This window comes from Aedes albopictus, chromosome 2 (genome assembly GCF_035046485.1).
Source record: "Aedes albopictus strain Foshan chromosome 2, AalbF5, whole genome shotgun sequence".
Lineage (NCBI taxonomy): Eukaryota > Metazoa > Arthropoda > Insecta > Diptera > Culicidae > Aedes > Aedes albopictus.
The window spans coordinates 93060027-93075996 of NC_085137.1; the positions used below are offsets into that span (position 1 = coordinate 93060027).

At 38.9% G+C, this 15970-nt stretch overlaps 1 protein-coding gene across 1 annotated transcript in view; it reads right to left on the reverse strand.

Moving 5' to 3' along the window:
• The window catches only part of LOC109431811 (platelet-derived growth factor receptor alpha), a gene marked incomplete in the record, with an annotated part of 65530 nt that extends 49794 nt beyond the window's left edge, over positions 1-15736 (reverse strand). Inside the window, 1 exon segment of the mRNA XM_062850066.1 lies at positions 15595-15736.
• Between the last annotated feature and the right edge of the window lie 234 nt (positions 15737-15970).

Sequence of the window (15970 nt, forward strand, 5' to 3'; positions counted from 1 at the left end):
AGTTTGTTTTAAAAATGAATATTTTAGTTTTAAATATTTTATCAGTTTACCGAATAAACATAAATATTTTTGTTTCAAACGAACGAAATTTGTCTCCGTGTACATTCAATTCGAGTCGTAGCTGAAAAATGGCGGCGCAGCCGAAATTTTTTTTCTTCTGGAGACGTTTTATACTGAAAATTTCTTCCTTTAATTGTACCTTTTGGGGGTAGTGGTATTCAAAATTAAAAAATGGTATAATTTGCACAAAATAGAATAAAAATTTAACAATTTTTTTGGAAACATCGCGGCCCCCCTGGACTAGCTTTACGGCCCCCCAGGGGGCCACGGACCACCGGTTGGGAACCCGTGAATTAAGCCTAAGGGGGCGCTCAAAACGCTTAAAGTTTGTATGGGAAAACTTAGCCAAATATATGCAGAAACTTTAAGTTTTCGAATTTTGCCGCTAGGTGGCGCTGTAAGCGTTCAATTATCAAACCCTTTGGTATTATTGTAGGAGACTATATGCCAACTTTGTCGAAGACCGCAAAGTGATCCAACGTCTGTGAAAAAAGTTATACCCTACGTAAAGTGAGGATAAACTTTATTGTTGTTTTTCCAATACATGTAAAGGAATAATATCAATAACGAAATCTCAATACTTTGCCTCACTTTGCCTAGGGTATAACTTTTTTCACAACCGTCGGATCACTTCGCGGTTTTCGACAAAGTTCTTTGGCATATAGTCACCGACAATAATACAAAAGAGTTTAATTATTGAACGCTTAAAGCTCCACGTAGCGGCAAAATTCGAAAACTTATAATTTCTGTATACATTTGGCCAAGTTTTCCCATACAAACTTCAAGCGTTTTGAGCGCCCCCTTAGGCTCAACCGATTTTGCTCAAATTTTGAACGTAGCTTCTGGGGGTCCAAAACAACTAATTTACGATGTAAGACTTGGCATTTTTGGAATTTTTTGTTTTTTATATAAGTGTGGGCCACCCTAGTTGTGGGGACAGTCAGGACACGATTTTGTAAACCCAAAACGCTACCAGGATTTTGGGCTGACAAAATTGGGAGGACTATTAAATCCTCTACTTCTTAGTTTTACATATTATGATATTCCTACTGGAATCTAACATTCTCGCAGCGTACAGTGATTGCCGACTGGGGTCTATAGAAGTCAGTAGACGGCAGCGTTAGCAAAACCGGTTAACACCTAGCTTGAGTTGCTCACGAATTAAAAGGAACCATCATGTGCTCGATAAGTATGCTATAAATTATACAGCCCGAAGTTGTTCCGTTTCCTCTGTCCTTCAACTGCAATTTCTAAAGTGTTCTAAACCGACACCATGCTGTGTGTTCGTGATACACAATTAATACTGAGAGCGCTCACGGAAACTAACGCTTATCTTTACAATAGGAGACTCCCTGAAAAAAAAAACGTTGGAGGAATCTTTGTGGAAGAAGTCCTAGAGAAGCCTCGTAAAATCCAAGAGGAATAAACAAAATAATTTTTTGGTTCAATTCCAGGTGAAATTTCTGGAGGAACCCCTGGAAGAATTCATGGAGAAATTAATCAAGGAATTACAGGACGAATCCCTATTGGAATTCCTAAACGAATCCCATAAGTAATTTCCTCTAGAAACCTCTAGAGAAGTGCCCGGATAAATGCCGTGGGTGATTTCTGAAGAAATAACTGTTGCAATCTCCGAGGAAATCTCTAAGCTCATCCTTGGAAGAATCTCTGAATATAATCCTGGAGTAATTCCTAGAACAATCATTGGAAGAATTCCCATTGAAATCTCCGAAGAATCGCTGCTGAGATTTCAGATGAAATTTCTGAAAAAAAAATTCCGCCGAGGAATACTTGGAAAAAGTTCTTAGCAATTGTCTGAGAAATTCTAGCATAAGCTCTATGAGAATTTCCTGCAAGATTTTCTAGAATAATCTCTGCAGGGATTCCAAAAGAATTTCCAAGAGAACTTCCTGAAGCAAAGAAAGATGAAATCATGGAGGAATAAGAGGACCCTCCGGGAAATCTATAGAGCAAACACTATAGGGAAACCTATAGAAGAATCCTGGAGAAATCCCCTGAAGAGTTCGTGGATAAAGGGTATGCGTATGAGTATTTCCTGGAGAAATAGCTGAAGGCATCCATAAAGATTATTTAAAGAATTCCCTAGACGTATCCCCGGATAAATCCCTGAATGAATCCCCGGTAGAATTTTCGGAGGAACTCCAGCTGGAATTCTTGAAGAGATCCTAAGAGATTTTCCTGAAATAATTCAAAATAAACTTCTAGTTAAAACTGCGGAGTGATTCCAGGAAAGAATGTTGGAGAACTCCATACAAAGTACATCCCTATCCCTAGAGGAGCTGCTGTGAAAATTCCTTGAAAAGATCATGTAATAATACCAACAATTTCATGAGGAATCCTAGCAGAAGTTCCTGAAGGAATTTCTTGAAAAAACTGCAGTAGGCATTAGAGGAGAAATATGTGAAACAATGTTAGGGAAATACCTGAAGAATATTCTCAGGATGAATTCCTGGGCAAAGTTCTGGAGGAATAGCGTCATGAATTTCAGGAGGAATCTGACCAGTAATTATAGAAGGGTTTGCAAAAGGATTTCTATGAGGAATCCAAAGAGGAATTTATGAAAAATAGAACCCTGGAAAATTCCTGGAAGAATCCCAACAGTAATTTCAGCCAGGAAATCTGAAGCATCATTTCTTGTATCAAACCCAGGAAGTATTCCAGGAGAAATCCCTGAAGCCATCTCTGAAAAGCAGAAAAAGCAAATTTTGCATTTTTCTATGTTTAGAAAAGATTAAGTTGAAGAAGTGATTTCTTCCCAGTGACCAATGTTTAGGAATGTATTATTTATAATCACTTCTACAGGCAATGTTTCATGTTTTATCGGTTCCAGAGGAAACTAAGAAGAATAGTCTTGGTTGAAAAGGTTGGATAGGGCGATGGTTTCACCGGCGACGGATTCATATAGTTGCGTTCGGTAAGATGCAAAATCGACAATACCACTATCAAAGAAACAGACATCGTTCTTTCGAATGAAGGGTTTTGGGTGGCATTTTGTGAACCTCCACGAAGCAATTAAAAAAGGCCCGTGTGTGTGTGTGTGTGTGTGTGTGTGTGTGTGTGTGTGTGTGTGTGTGTGTGTGTGTGCGTGTGTGTGTGTGTGTGTGTGTGTGTGTGTGTGTGTGTGTGTGTGTGTGTGTGTGTGTGTGTGTGTGTGTGTGTGTGTGTGTGTGTGTGTGTGTGTGTGTGTGTGTGTGTGGTTTGTAGCTATTATGTGACTGTGGTTTGTGAGTGCTTATTTGTGAAGATCAGCGTGTTAATTTTGGTATGCTTGTTGTACTCAAAGTTAAAATTTGTGTGTTGTGTTTTGTGTATAGCGCATTTAGTTCACCACTGGACTATTGCACGAGTTTTCAAAAGTGCGAAAACGTAAATAAAAGTGCGCGATTGCCACAAATCAACTCGGGGTGTTCAAAGCACTTATTCAGCATAAATCAAAGAAATAGTGCGCCGCAGACATCAACTGGATTTGATGCAATCGCGCACTTTTGTTAACGTTTTTGCACTTATGAAGACTAAATGCGCTGTCCAGTGGTGAACTAAATGCGCAATATTTCTGTAGGTACGGTGTGGGAGCATTTGGCCAGGGACCAGTTTGTTGGTCTTACTTAGAAATCGAAAAGCCCTTTGTTTTCTTACTCAGTTTCTGTTAAAAGTGGGACAACCCATTGCCTATGCGTTGTCCCACTATTAACGGAAATTGAGTAAGAAAACGAAGGATTTTTCGATTTCTGAGTAAGACCAACTCAGTCACTGAGTAGAAAGTTTTCTCGGTGTATGTGATCAGGTGTTTATGTGTTCTTGTGCATGTGTTTTTTGAGTGTATTTATGACTTTGCCTGTGTCTTGAAATCTGTGTTGGTGATCGTGAATGTGTTGGCTTTATAGGAATGAGTGTAGTAGTGTATGGGTTGTGTATTTGGTTTACTGTACGGGAACGGGAAGTAAACTACTTTTAAATAATTCTAATATGTTTGTGTATGTCAGTATGTGTATGGACAGTTTGTGAATGGTATTTTTGGGTTTATCCTCGTGTGTATTTGATTGTACTAGTTGACAAAGTACAGTATTGTTCCGATTTTATCACACCCCTTTTTTAACCGTTATGTGGCCGGCAAACTTTTTGCTTTTTTCTACACCGTGTATTTTAAATGGGTGCTGGGTACCCGGGTACCCTGCCGGCCACATAAGGGTTAAAAATGTTTTGAAATATTCTTCAAAATATGTACGCATTTTCACTATTTTTAACGTTGCAAAACACGCCTTCAACATTCATCTTCAAGAAGAACGGAAACACTTCAGGCCAAACATTTCAATAGGTCCAATCTGCATTTGAGAGGCTCTCTTTGTTCACTTTCTCTTTAAATTATTGCAATGTAATGGTACACTTTTCAACTATTTTTGCGGTACAAATCAAAAGACGATTGTTTTGACCATCGTTCAATGCAAGGAGACAATCATAATTCAAATAAACAGTTGAGATATTTACGAAAGAGAGGGAAACCAAAGAGAGCCTCTCTTCTGCAGATAGGACCTTTGGACATGTTTGGCCTGACTTGTTCTCAAATAAAACATCAAATTAATGAAAAATAAAGGTCTGATGTACGGAGGGCGTGATAAAATCGGAACATTACTGTATGTGGTTTTATACTTCTTGCACCCTATGCAAAATAGTTATTTATGCAACGAGTTGCAAAATGATGATTTTTACAGCACGAGCCGTACATTTATCCAACGAGGCTTGCCGAAGAGTGCTGTAAAAGTCGTAAAAGTGTTGCATACAACATTTTTTGCAATGACCAAAACAATTCACTAGAATATGATCATTTCCATCAGTACCATCATGTTTCGCGGTTGTTCAATGGCAACGATCATGTGCTCCAACATACTACACTCGAAGTTTGGATCAAGCAAGATGTGCTATAACCGTCACAGTTTTGCAAGCTCTTACCGTGGAAACAGTGGCAACCAAGGTCGAAACTCAGATTGTTGATCGAACAGTTGCATTATGGTTCGTAATGTAACCGAATTGAATTACACGATGAACCATAATGCAACTGTTTTATATAGTGCAAAAAAGAAGGCCGTTTCGGTGCCAAAACGGCAAGTATAAAACAAGAATTTATAGTGCCGAGTTGCAAAAAGTTAATTAACAATCTTTAATCCATTAAAAGAAGAGCTTCAGTAGCTTAGAGAACGCTTATGAATTACAAAAAAATAGTCCATTTTGAGGTACCTCTAAGCCTGTGTCATTTGATGTAAGGTCGTTTTGCATAAGGTTACTTGGCATAAATGACTGTTGGTATAATGGACATTTGGCATAAAATGAAGGTAGCATTTCGATTGTGCCAAAGGAGCAACCAAAGTATGGTTTTAAAATAAAACTAGCTGTCCCGGCAAACGTCGTTGTTTTTTGACATGCAGCTTTCTAGAAAAATGCCCCACTGAAAGAATGGCGTAGATCCGTTGGCACGTTCCCGAGCCTATTCGTGACATACAAACACCATTCAATTTTTATTTACAGTGTATCGTACAATTGTCCGTACAGCAATTTTTTGGTCAAAATAATTTCTCATTTAAATGTTCATAACTTTTTTATACACCAATCAAAAACGCTGAAATTTTGAATAATCATGAATCTTATATTAAAGCTCCATTGGTAAATTTTTTAGCGAGATCGAATGAGTATTCTGAAAGTTATAGAACTTGAAGAAAAACTTATGAGATTTTTTAACACATTTTTAAAACATTATATCTTAGTATGTACTCGATGAAACTATTTCAATTTTTTGTGTTACAGTTGATACCTTAGGCTTTAATATGTAGCTACTTTAAAGGTTTTATGGTCACTACAAAAAATATGGAAAATGTGCTTTTGTAGTTGACGATGTTTAAAAATTTACCATATTTTGCACATATAATCTGACAAACGTTTTCCACCAATAAAAGTGCATTAACTGCTAGATTAACTGAATGAAAAATACATGGGACCTACTCTTCATATGTAGTTCAGTACTGCCGTTCTACGCCCGATTGTCCCATGTTCTATGGGAATCCGTTATAACATGGGACAACTATGCGTAGAACGGCAGAGTAGGTCCTGTATAAAAATATTACAATAGGAGAGTTTAAAAACGTTGAATACAATTGGCACCTAGCTTGGCACTTTTATTGATCAAAATATGATAAATTTCCAAATGACACTCTGAACATATTTTTCATATATTTTTGTAGTGAATATAAAACCTCAAACGAAGCTGCATATAAAAGCCTTAGGTATAAGCTGTATCAGGAAAAAAATGAAAAAGTTTCATCAAGTACATACTGAGATATAATGTTTTAAAAATGTGTCCAAAAATCTTATAAGTTTTACTAAAAGCTCTATAACTTTTAGAAAACTTATTCGATCTTGCTCAAAATTATACAAATATAGCTTTAATATATGATTCATGATTGGTCAAAATTTCAGCGTGTTTGAATGATGCATAAAAAAGTTATGATCATCACTGTATATAGACGATAGTTGCTCAAGTTGGTGCTTGTTCAAAACTTGTCCAAACATAAATTCAGGCAAGGCTCATTGTTAGCCTCTTAAGCAGCTTGGAACCTGTTTGAGATGCGAGTCGAAACTTTTTTGAAACTTACAAACTCCTAGAAGTTTATTTAGTAGCTTGATGTTCTAAGGATTTTTTTTTGTCATTTTAGCAAAAACAACTTTTAAGAAAATTTTCACAGACATCACACTTGAATTTACCAAAGAAATGAAATAAAGTGTAATTAAAAAAAAAAGTCCACCGGATTCGAACAGGTACCGGCTGCGCATGAGACTTACACTCTACTCCATCACCACAATGGCGATAAAGTGCACAACGGGCGAAGTCTAACTTGGTTTAAATTTACAAAGAAGAGTGTCATATAAAGCAACAACACAGGTTTTGTGGTGAATCTGAAATAGTTATTTATGCAACAAGTTGCAAAACGATGATTTTTTCGGCACGAGTCGTACGTTTATCCAACGAGGCTTGCCGAGTTGGATAAATACGACGAGTGCAGAAAAAATCGAGTTTTGCAACGAGTTGCATACAACATTTTTTGTAATTACGAAAAATACCTATCTAGTATAATATCTGGAGCAACATTTGAAAAGGGCCCAAGAGATCTTGTGTCTTTTTTCTAAAACGCTCCGTAGGGCATAACAGCAGCCCGCCCGCAAATGAACACCGTTATCCGAAAGATCGATGTTTGCTCTATCTGATAACGGTCTTAGTTTTTGTGAATAAGCTGAGGGGGGCTCAGGAGCGACGTGTGAAGTCATTGTTTACCAATGCTTGTATGCCCTTTTCAAATGTTGCTCCAGATATACTCTCACAACACAATCATGTATCAGGAGGAACCACGTGCGAGCATCCATGCTCATCAGTGTAGTTTTTTTATTCGATCAGGTAGGCTATGGTGTAGCATTTGATCGAGCTCCCGTTGTCAAGCAGTTGTTTGTTGGCAAAGGCAGAAGTCGCTAAAGTACCTCCACCAGCTTCTTTCTCACCCGTACTGCCATCGGAATCAGAATAAAAGTAGTCTAGATTCATATTCCTGCTAGAGAGTGGATGTAGAATCATCAGCTGAATCTACGGATAACACGAAATTCAATGCAATCTGTGTGCTGGCAAAAGTGTCGAAAAGTGCTACTTTTCGGCACCTTTAAGAATGCCGAAAAGTAGTACTTTTCGGCACACTTGCATCAGAAGAGAAAAGTAGGCCTTTTCATGACACTTCAGCCAACTGAAAAGTGAAGTTTTTCAGAACGTAATTACAAAAAGTACTTTTATGCAATTCAGTATCATAATTTACATTTTATATAACTCATTTTGATATCATAATGGCCAATTTTTCCGAACTGGCTCATTATGCAACTGAAATGAGTTGCATAATAAAAAATAGTTGTATAATGTTCATAATGCAACTCATTTGAGTTGCATTATGAACATTATGCAACTCAAATGGGTTGCATTATGAAAAAAATCATTGCATAAAATTTTGTATGGAATTCGTTGCAAAACTAGATTTTTTCAGCACTCTTCGTATTTATCCAACTCGGCAAGCCTCGTTGGATAAATGTACGACTCGTGCTGAAAAAATCAACTTTTTGCAACTCGTTACATAAATAACTATTTTACATTCATTTTAGAATGGTCAATCAAAAGCTTCTTTGAAGGCTATCCGATTTCCTTATGCGAATTTTCATGTTCCGAGATTCCATTCAATCACGTTCAGAAACCTCTAGCGAGCTGCTAAGCTACCATCTTATCCGCACTTTTGATTACGTGGGCGTCTACATGTCTTGTATTTTCAGTTTTCTCAGCCTGCACCCCAAATATTCTAGAGGGTTGTTCGATAGTAAGTAACCAAAGGTTGATTTCATACATATAAATCGAAAACGAACGTTTACACAACAACCCACCAAATCCACTATATCGATGTAATGTAGGGTTTGGGATCATTTGGACGGGGGGCCTATTTTGGGCACTTGCGTCATGTCAATAGTATTGAAATTAACTGAGTTAAAGCACAAGCGCCCAAAATAGGTTCCCCTGCCCAAGTGATCCCAGACCCTATGTGTTTTTGTGTTCGTGTGGTGTGTATTTTTGTGCGTGTATGTGTATTTTTGTATGTCTAAGAATTTTTGTTTTGTTTTGTCCTTCTTAAACATGTGATTCGTGTGTGCGTGTAGATTTGTTGTGTGTGCATAAGGGTGGCCCACACTTATATGAAAAACAAAAATTTCGAAAAATGCCACGTCTTACCTCCTGAATCAGTTGTTTTGGACTCTCGGAAGCTACGTTCAAAATTTGAGTAAAATCGATTGAGTCTAAGAGGGTGCTCAACTTGCTTGAAGTTTGCATGGGAAAACTTGGCCAAATGTATGCAGTTATTTTAAGTTTTCGATTTGTGCCGCTAGGTGGCGCTGTAAGCGTTCAATAATCAATCCCTTTGGTATTATTGTAGGTGATCATTTACCAAACAACTTTGTCGAAGACCTCAAAGTGATCCGACATCTGTGAAAAAAGTTATACCCTAGGCAAAGTGAGGCGTAGCATTCGGATTTCATTATTGATATTATTCCTTTACATGTACTGGAGAAATATCAATAATGTTTCACCTCACTTTACCTATAGGGTATAACTTCTTACACAGACGTCGGATCACTTTGCGGTCTACGATAAAGTTGTTTGGTATATAGTCACCTATACGTAATAATGCCAAAGGGTTTAATTATTGAATGCTTACAGTGCCACCATGCGGAAAAAATCAAAAACTAAACATTTCTGCATACATTCGGCCAAGTTTTCCCATACAAACTTCAAGCAAGTTGAGCACCCGCTTAGACTCAATCGATTTTGCTCAAATTTTGAACCTAGCTTCTGGGAGTCCAAAACAACTAATTCAGGAGGTAAGACTTGGCATTTTTCGAAATTTTTGTTTTTCATATAAGTGTGGGCCACCTTAGTGTGCATGTCTGTACTTTTTTTCAATGCATGCTGCTTGAGGTGAACTTTTGTAAATTCTCTGATAGTGTTTGTTTGTGTTTGTGGGTTTATATATGTGTGCTACTTAAAGTGTTTGTGTATGCTTGTGTAAACATTTGTAGGCTTGTTTGTGTGTGTGCTTCTTTTGAGTGCTTGAGAGTATTTTGCATTTGCTGTGTGCATTCGAAATGCAAATATCAAACTCGGGAACATATGCGGTAAGATTTTCTAACAAGTCACTTCAAGGGTAGGATGGGACAAACTTTGATATGATATGATTTCCCAAGTGGAAAGTGGTCTACTGGTCGAAATAAGAGATCTTTTCAAAAAAGAGCGATTTCGGTTGATATTTAGGGGTGGCGCAACGGGATGAAAATGCATTCATGCTAGAGCAAACATTCAAAAAACATTTCAGATTAAATTTTTGAACATAACTTTTCTAGTCTAAATCGGGGATTCTCAATTTGACCTCAAAATTGCAGTATCTCTAATGGTTTTTGAGATATTTGAAAAAAAAAGTCCTAATTAGAATTTTTTGTGTTGGATATGTGAGTTTCCTTGGCCACTGGATTCGAAGGTCGATTCGACGCCCCGTTTCAAATATCCTTTGCAGCGAACCTTGTCAATTTGATGTCTCCTTGAAAAATCGTTGAAAAAAGAAAGAGAGCGAAGATGAAATATGAGTGAGGCAGCAAAACAAGCACGTGCCACTTTGTCATTTTTGACACATTCGACTGTGAAACCAGGTGTGAAGGCAAAAACGGACGATTTTTGGGACTGTTCGTGGCACGAACGTTCCGAACCGTCGTGTTTGGTTAGGGAATGTCTGCACAATACTGGAACAGGACATTTTTTCAATTATCACGAAAACCAGTAGAGATACTGTAATTTTGAGATAATTCAGTCCATTTGGGTTCTAGAATCATCGATTTAGTCTAGAAAAGTTATGTTTGAAATGAAATTTAAAATGTTTTTTCAATGCTTGCTCTTGCCTAGTTTCCACTCTAAACTCCTTTGCGCCACCCTTAAATATCAACCGAAATTGCTAATTTTTGTACAGCTCACTTATTTCCACTCGGGAAATCATATCCCGGAGAGATTTTTTAAAATTAGCCCCACCCTATCCCAAGGGGCAGGCAACTCTAAACTTTCCAGCAAGAAAACTTTTTGTCTCACGATAGTATTGTGTAGTATTACATGTGTAGTACATGTCACCGATAGTTGCAGATCTAAACAACTGTTGATATCGTGGTTGTTATTGACATGCAACTAGCTTTGCCTCCCACAACAAAATGTCAGCAAGTCAGCAGCTTCGTCCACACTCGCCTAATTATTATTAGTTCAACGTGAAAATGTAGTATTCGTTATATTCTTCAGTTGAAATGCGAAGTCTTATGGTTAGTACGCAGATCGCAAGAAATTTCTTGGCCTATCTCGATGGGTGGGAAATTCAGGCAAGGAATCGCTCAAGAAATAAGAAAGCGTCGCTTTATTCCGGATCCTAGTACGGAGCTGAAACGAAACGTCAAATCAAATGAGGCTTGCTGTGTTAAATTTCTTGACCATTCCGGTCACGGCAAAATAATGCACTGAAAGAAAATTACTTAAGCGATTCCGTTTGAAGTGCATACTTCGCATTACGATAAGTGGCAATCATACAATGTGCAGCTGTTGTAAGCAGTGTTGCGAATACTCACTTGCAAGAGTGATACTCATTTGCTTCTATCTCAGTCCAGAAGCATGCTATCAAAAAATGATGTTAGAAGGGCTTTTAGATTGTGGTTTAATCTAAAAGTTTGCTGAATAAAGTAAAGGTCGCAGACGCATACCAAAGTTGTGAGAGAGCTGTGAGTACGAGGTGAGTAAAATTCGTGTAATTTATACTCACCTTGTACTCACAGCTCTCTCACGGTTTTGGTATACGTCTGCGACCTTTACTTTATTCGGCAAACTTTAAGATTAAACTACAATCTAAAACCCCTTCAAACATCATTTTTTGATAGCATGCTTCTGGACTGAGATAGAAGCAAGTGAGTATAATTTATTGCTAGTGAGTATTCGCAACACTGGTTGTAAGAATCCATTTCAATAATTATAAAATTCATTCCTGCAGGCGCTGTTTAGGCATTCTGGCAGCCGAGAGAAAATGTCGTACAGTCGTGTTCTCAAACGAGACCAAAAATCCAAGTGTGTTCCGGCATCATGAGAACGTGGTGATTGAAAAAATCTGAAATTCATAGTAACCCGATGTAAACAAACCTAGGATGTTTGGATCCTAGGCTGGCGGTTATATTGAGAACGGTTACTAAGTTCCATTTTGTAACACATTTGAAGCGCATTTAGGCATCGTATGCATCTTCAACGCACACAATAACAATGATTGTGTTTATTTTTTTCCTTTAAGAGTGCTTTTTCCTTTCTCGTGTACTGGAAAGGCAATATGTTCACTTCAAAAATAATTTTGATATAAGGTCAAGAAAGTCAAATCACAAATACCAATCAACTCAGCTCGACGAGTTGAGATAATGTCTGTGTGTATGTGCACAAAAAACTCACATCCCTTTTTGCACTAAACCTCAACCGTTTTTAGCACCCGATGATTCATTCGACGGAGTATCTGGTCTGATTGTTTTCTATTGAAGATTGTTAGGATCGGTCTTGCCGTTCCTGAGCTATTGCCTTTTTTGTGTACTGAGTTATTGCCTTTTTTGTGTACCTCAAGAGGGGGCCAGATATGAAAATGCAACAAACCCTTCGATACGACCGATCAAATCGCCGGTTATTATTCGATTACATGGTGAACAATGATGAATCATGATGAAAATAATTAGCAATAGAATAGGCTCAGACTACATGTAACCCTTCCTGTAGTGGTCCGGAATCGATTCCGGGTGTCCCGTTAAGCGGTCAAATGGAAAAAAATAATGAAACCTATGCATGCGACACATCCAACCGCGACTTTTCCGATAACCTGATGAGTGCTCAGCAAAAAAAAAACAGGTTTAGACCACATTTGAAACTACCGATAGTGGTCCGGAACCGGTTACGGGTGTCTCGCCGGAAGTGATCAAAATTTGTTTTGATTTGATATTATATATAAAAGTGAACCAGAGCATGCATGCAACACATCAAATCATGCCTTTTCCGGTAAACGGTTGGCAAGAGAATGAGTTCAGGTTAACCTGAGAATATGGCATATGAAAAATTTGTGCGGCTAGACCAGTTCTTCAAGAAAGTCACGGAAAAACTGCTCGTTTTTGAATATTTAAGGTAAATGTCACGGACTGCCTTCGAAAAACGCCAATTTATATTTATCATTGGCATTTTTCGAAGGTAGTCCGTGACTTTTATCCTAAATAGTCGAAAAAAAGTCGGTTCTTCCGTGTCTTTCTTATAGAGCTGGTCTAGCCGCACAAGTTTTTCAAATGCCATATTCTCAGGTTGAGCTTCTAGAAAGAGCTGGATGTGGTTGTATTTAAATATGTCAAAATGACATTTTCAGCACTGCTTATAGGTTACCTGGGAAACCAATGAATTAATTTTTCAGCGTAATCCATTATCTGGCTCTTAGGGTTTGTGGTCTTGTATATTTGAGGTGAGGCTTCGTTACATCTTCACCATATGTTCTTCACTGTTCATGGAAAGTATGACGTCCATGAGCAATGAACACGTTAAAATGCAGATGTCATTTTTTTTAAATTCTATGAGATTTTGGTAAGCAATTTGTTTGTGTGGATAGCGGAGCATTTCATTCGTAGCTTTCGGGTCAACCTATCTATGGGCAGGCATACTTGAAGAAATGCCAGTAAAAGCGTCTATTTTCACTTCTAAGATCAAGGAGTGCATTTTACAGACCGGATTCAGTTTCTTGTAAAAACTCGAAAGACGTTTTGAAGCGGTTTAAGGCTAAGGAGGTCAATTTATTGCAGACACATCGCAATACTCCGAAATGGAATCGAAATCGTGTGCAATTAAAAAGTACTGAACCATCATGAAGCAGATAGGGAAGTGGAACCATCTCGGCAGGGGTCCTATTTTAGGCACTTTTCTGCTATAACTCAGCCAATTCTGAACCAATTGATACAATTTTTGGAACGCGATGAGATACGTATAGTATCTAGTAGTCGTATCTAGTCAATTGGTTTGGAATTGACTGATTTATAGGGAAGAGTGCTCAAAATACCGGCCGCTGCCCAAGCGGTTCGCTACCCTAGATCAGATAATTCAGTAAAATCAGGGGAGGTGAATCCTCATGTTTTTATCGCTCCGCACTATTGGCTAATTTTGTCAAACAAGCTTCAATTTTTACTCAAATTAAGAACTGCACCCCATTCTCTCCACATTTTTCGTTCACCTAAGCCCTCAGCTGTGTGTATTCTTCAGTTCCATAATGACAACATCAGTAGGAAAATTCAGCTAGTTTTCCCACGCACACACACGCTCACACAATCTCTCCCCAGCACTACAGATATTATTGTTCAAAAGGTGGCAAAATTTGAGAACCCGCTCAGCACGGTACGGCATGTGTCAATAACAGCAGATCTTGTGGGTGGTTTGGGTGAACGAAGCTGGCAAAATCGGCTGCACTATAATATTCGTCACCAACACAGCGTAGCACTAGCAGCAACCAGCAGCAGCAGAGAGCTGAGAGCGAAACAATACTATGAACAACACTAATGAACACAAAATGGCGAACAATTATATGTATTTTGGCTATAATTTCTGCTTTATCCCACTATTGTTTCGCTAGAACGAGGTCACTGAATCACTCCCTATCACACTGATGTCTCGATGCATGGCTTCGAGATTGCTGTCAGTCGTCCATCATTCACACAAGTTTCCGAGCTCTTCAATCCCCCACTTCAACACATTGTTTGCATTCTCGATGAATGCCGAAGCAAAAAAAAAAAAATCGGTCACTCGCGCAAAACAAAGTTCAACGAGAGCAATGCAATCCTCCGGTTGTCGTTGTTCTTTGGTATCGATTTATACGGACGGAACCTTCTTGACACTGACTGGCAGCACTTTTCACTTTTTTCCGCTTCAGCGGGTACGAATTGGCACTAATCGGTCACGGGTCACTCGGATTTCACTCGTTGCCTTTGGGTAGTTTTGCGAAAGGAACGAGCTGCTCTCGACACTCGAGCTCGGTTACCTAGGAACGCAAGAATCACACTGTGCTCTAGGCCTGCTCGAGAGTCCAGATTCGGCCCGCATATGACTTTCTCAAGGTTTCGTAAGCTTTGTCATCTTTGTGGCATTATTGGGGCTTATACAACACACTTGATTGCTGCCTGTTATTGCCCACGGCAGTGATAAACACCTATCTCGAAGCGCCTTATCGCATAGAGATGCCTGGGCATACGAATCTTCCAAACGATAGCTGCAAAGTTTGTACTAAGATAAGAGCAATCTACGGCAGTAATGCTCTATTGCGGTCGTTCGTTTAGTCTATTCTATCCATTTTTTGTCGCTAACGAAGGACTCTAAATCGCTCAAAACCCGTGCACATGTGTGACTGACGTAGACCTCACTGAGGAGATGATAAAACTCAAAACCGACTTGAACAGACACTGCACATAACGCGACAAAAACTAATAAAATATCTTGCTATGGCCCATCCAACACTTAGCCTACTGCGACATTTTCATTCCAATCGTAGCAAGCTTATCATTTCTCATTTGTATTCACTAAAAACGAGGAAAAGCGTATCCATCACAAGATAGCCTAAACTGTCCGCAATCTAGGCTCCAAATCCTAGATAGCCATCCAACTCGACTCCAAAAATAAGAACTTCTGATCCGAGAGTCCTGTCTTCATCGATCGCCCAACTTAGCACATCACTTGGGCAAAATTCACCAATCGAAAAAAACATTTCCCTGATTTCTAGCCCTCCCGCAAAGCAACCTGGATTCCAGTGGACGCGAACGCGCGGTCAAGAAAGCACGATTTTCACGAATTCACGGAACGCGCACCATGGACAATGGAGTTACCGAGTTTTGCGATCTGGACGACGACGATTCCTGGCGACCGCGGTCTGTGAAAAATTTTCAATAATTTTTTGACAGCTAGCCAAAAGTTGCAACCTGATGGTGGGGCAGTATGGTATGGTACCAATACTATATGAGTCACATGTTGATGATGCTCTCACTCGCAGCAGCGTGTGCTATGACTAACAACAGTCAGTGCCAGTGTGCACGGTTTCGAGAGAGAAAGAGATCGGCGAGCTGTGTAGTTGTGCCACATTGGAAACGTGAGCCAATGTATCGGTTCGATGACAAGGCAAGTGACGGTAAAACGGTATAAGTAATCGGTCGAGTTGGGCAAAAAAGGTTTTATGGCAGCAATGTTATGACTCATATAAGAGGC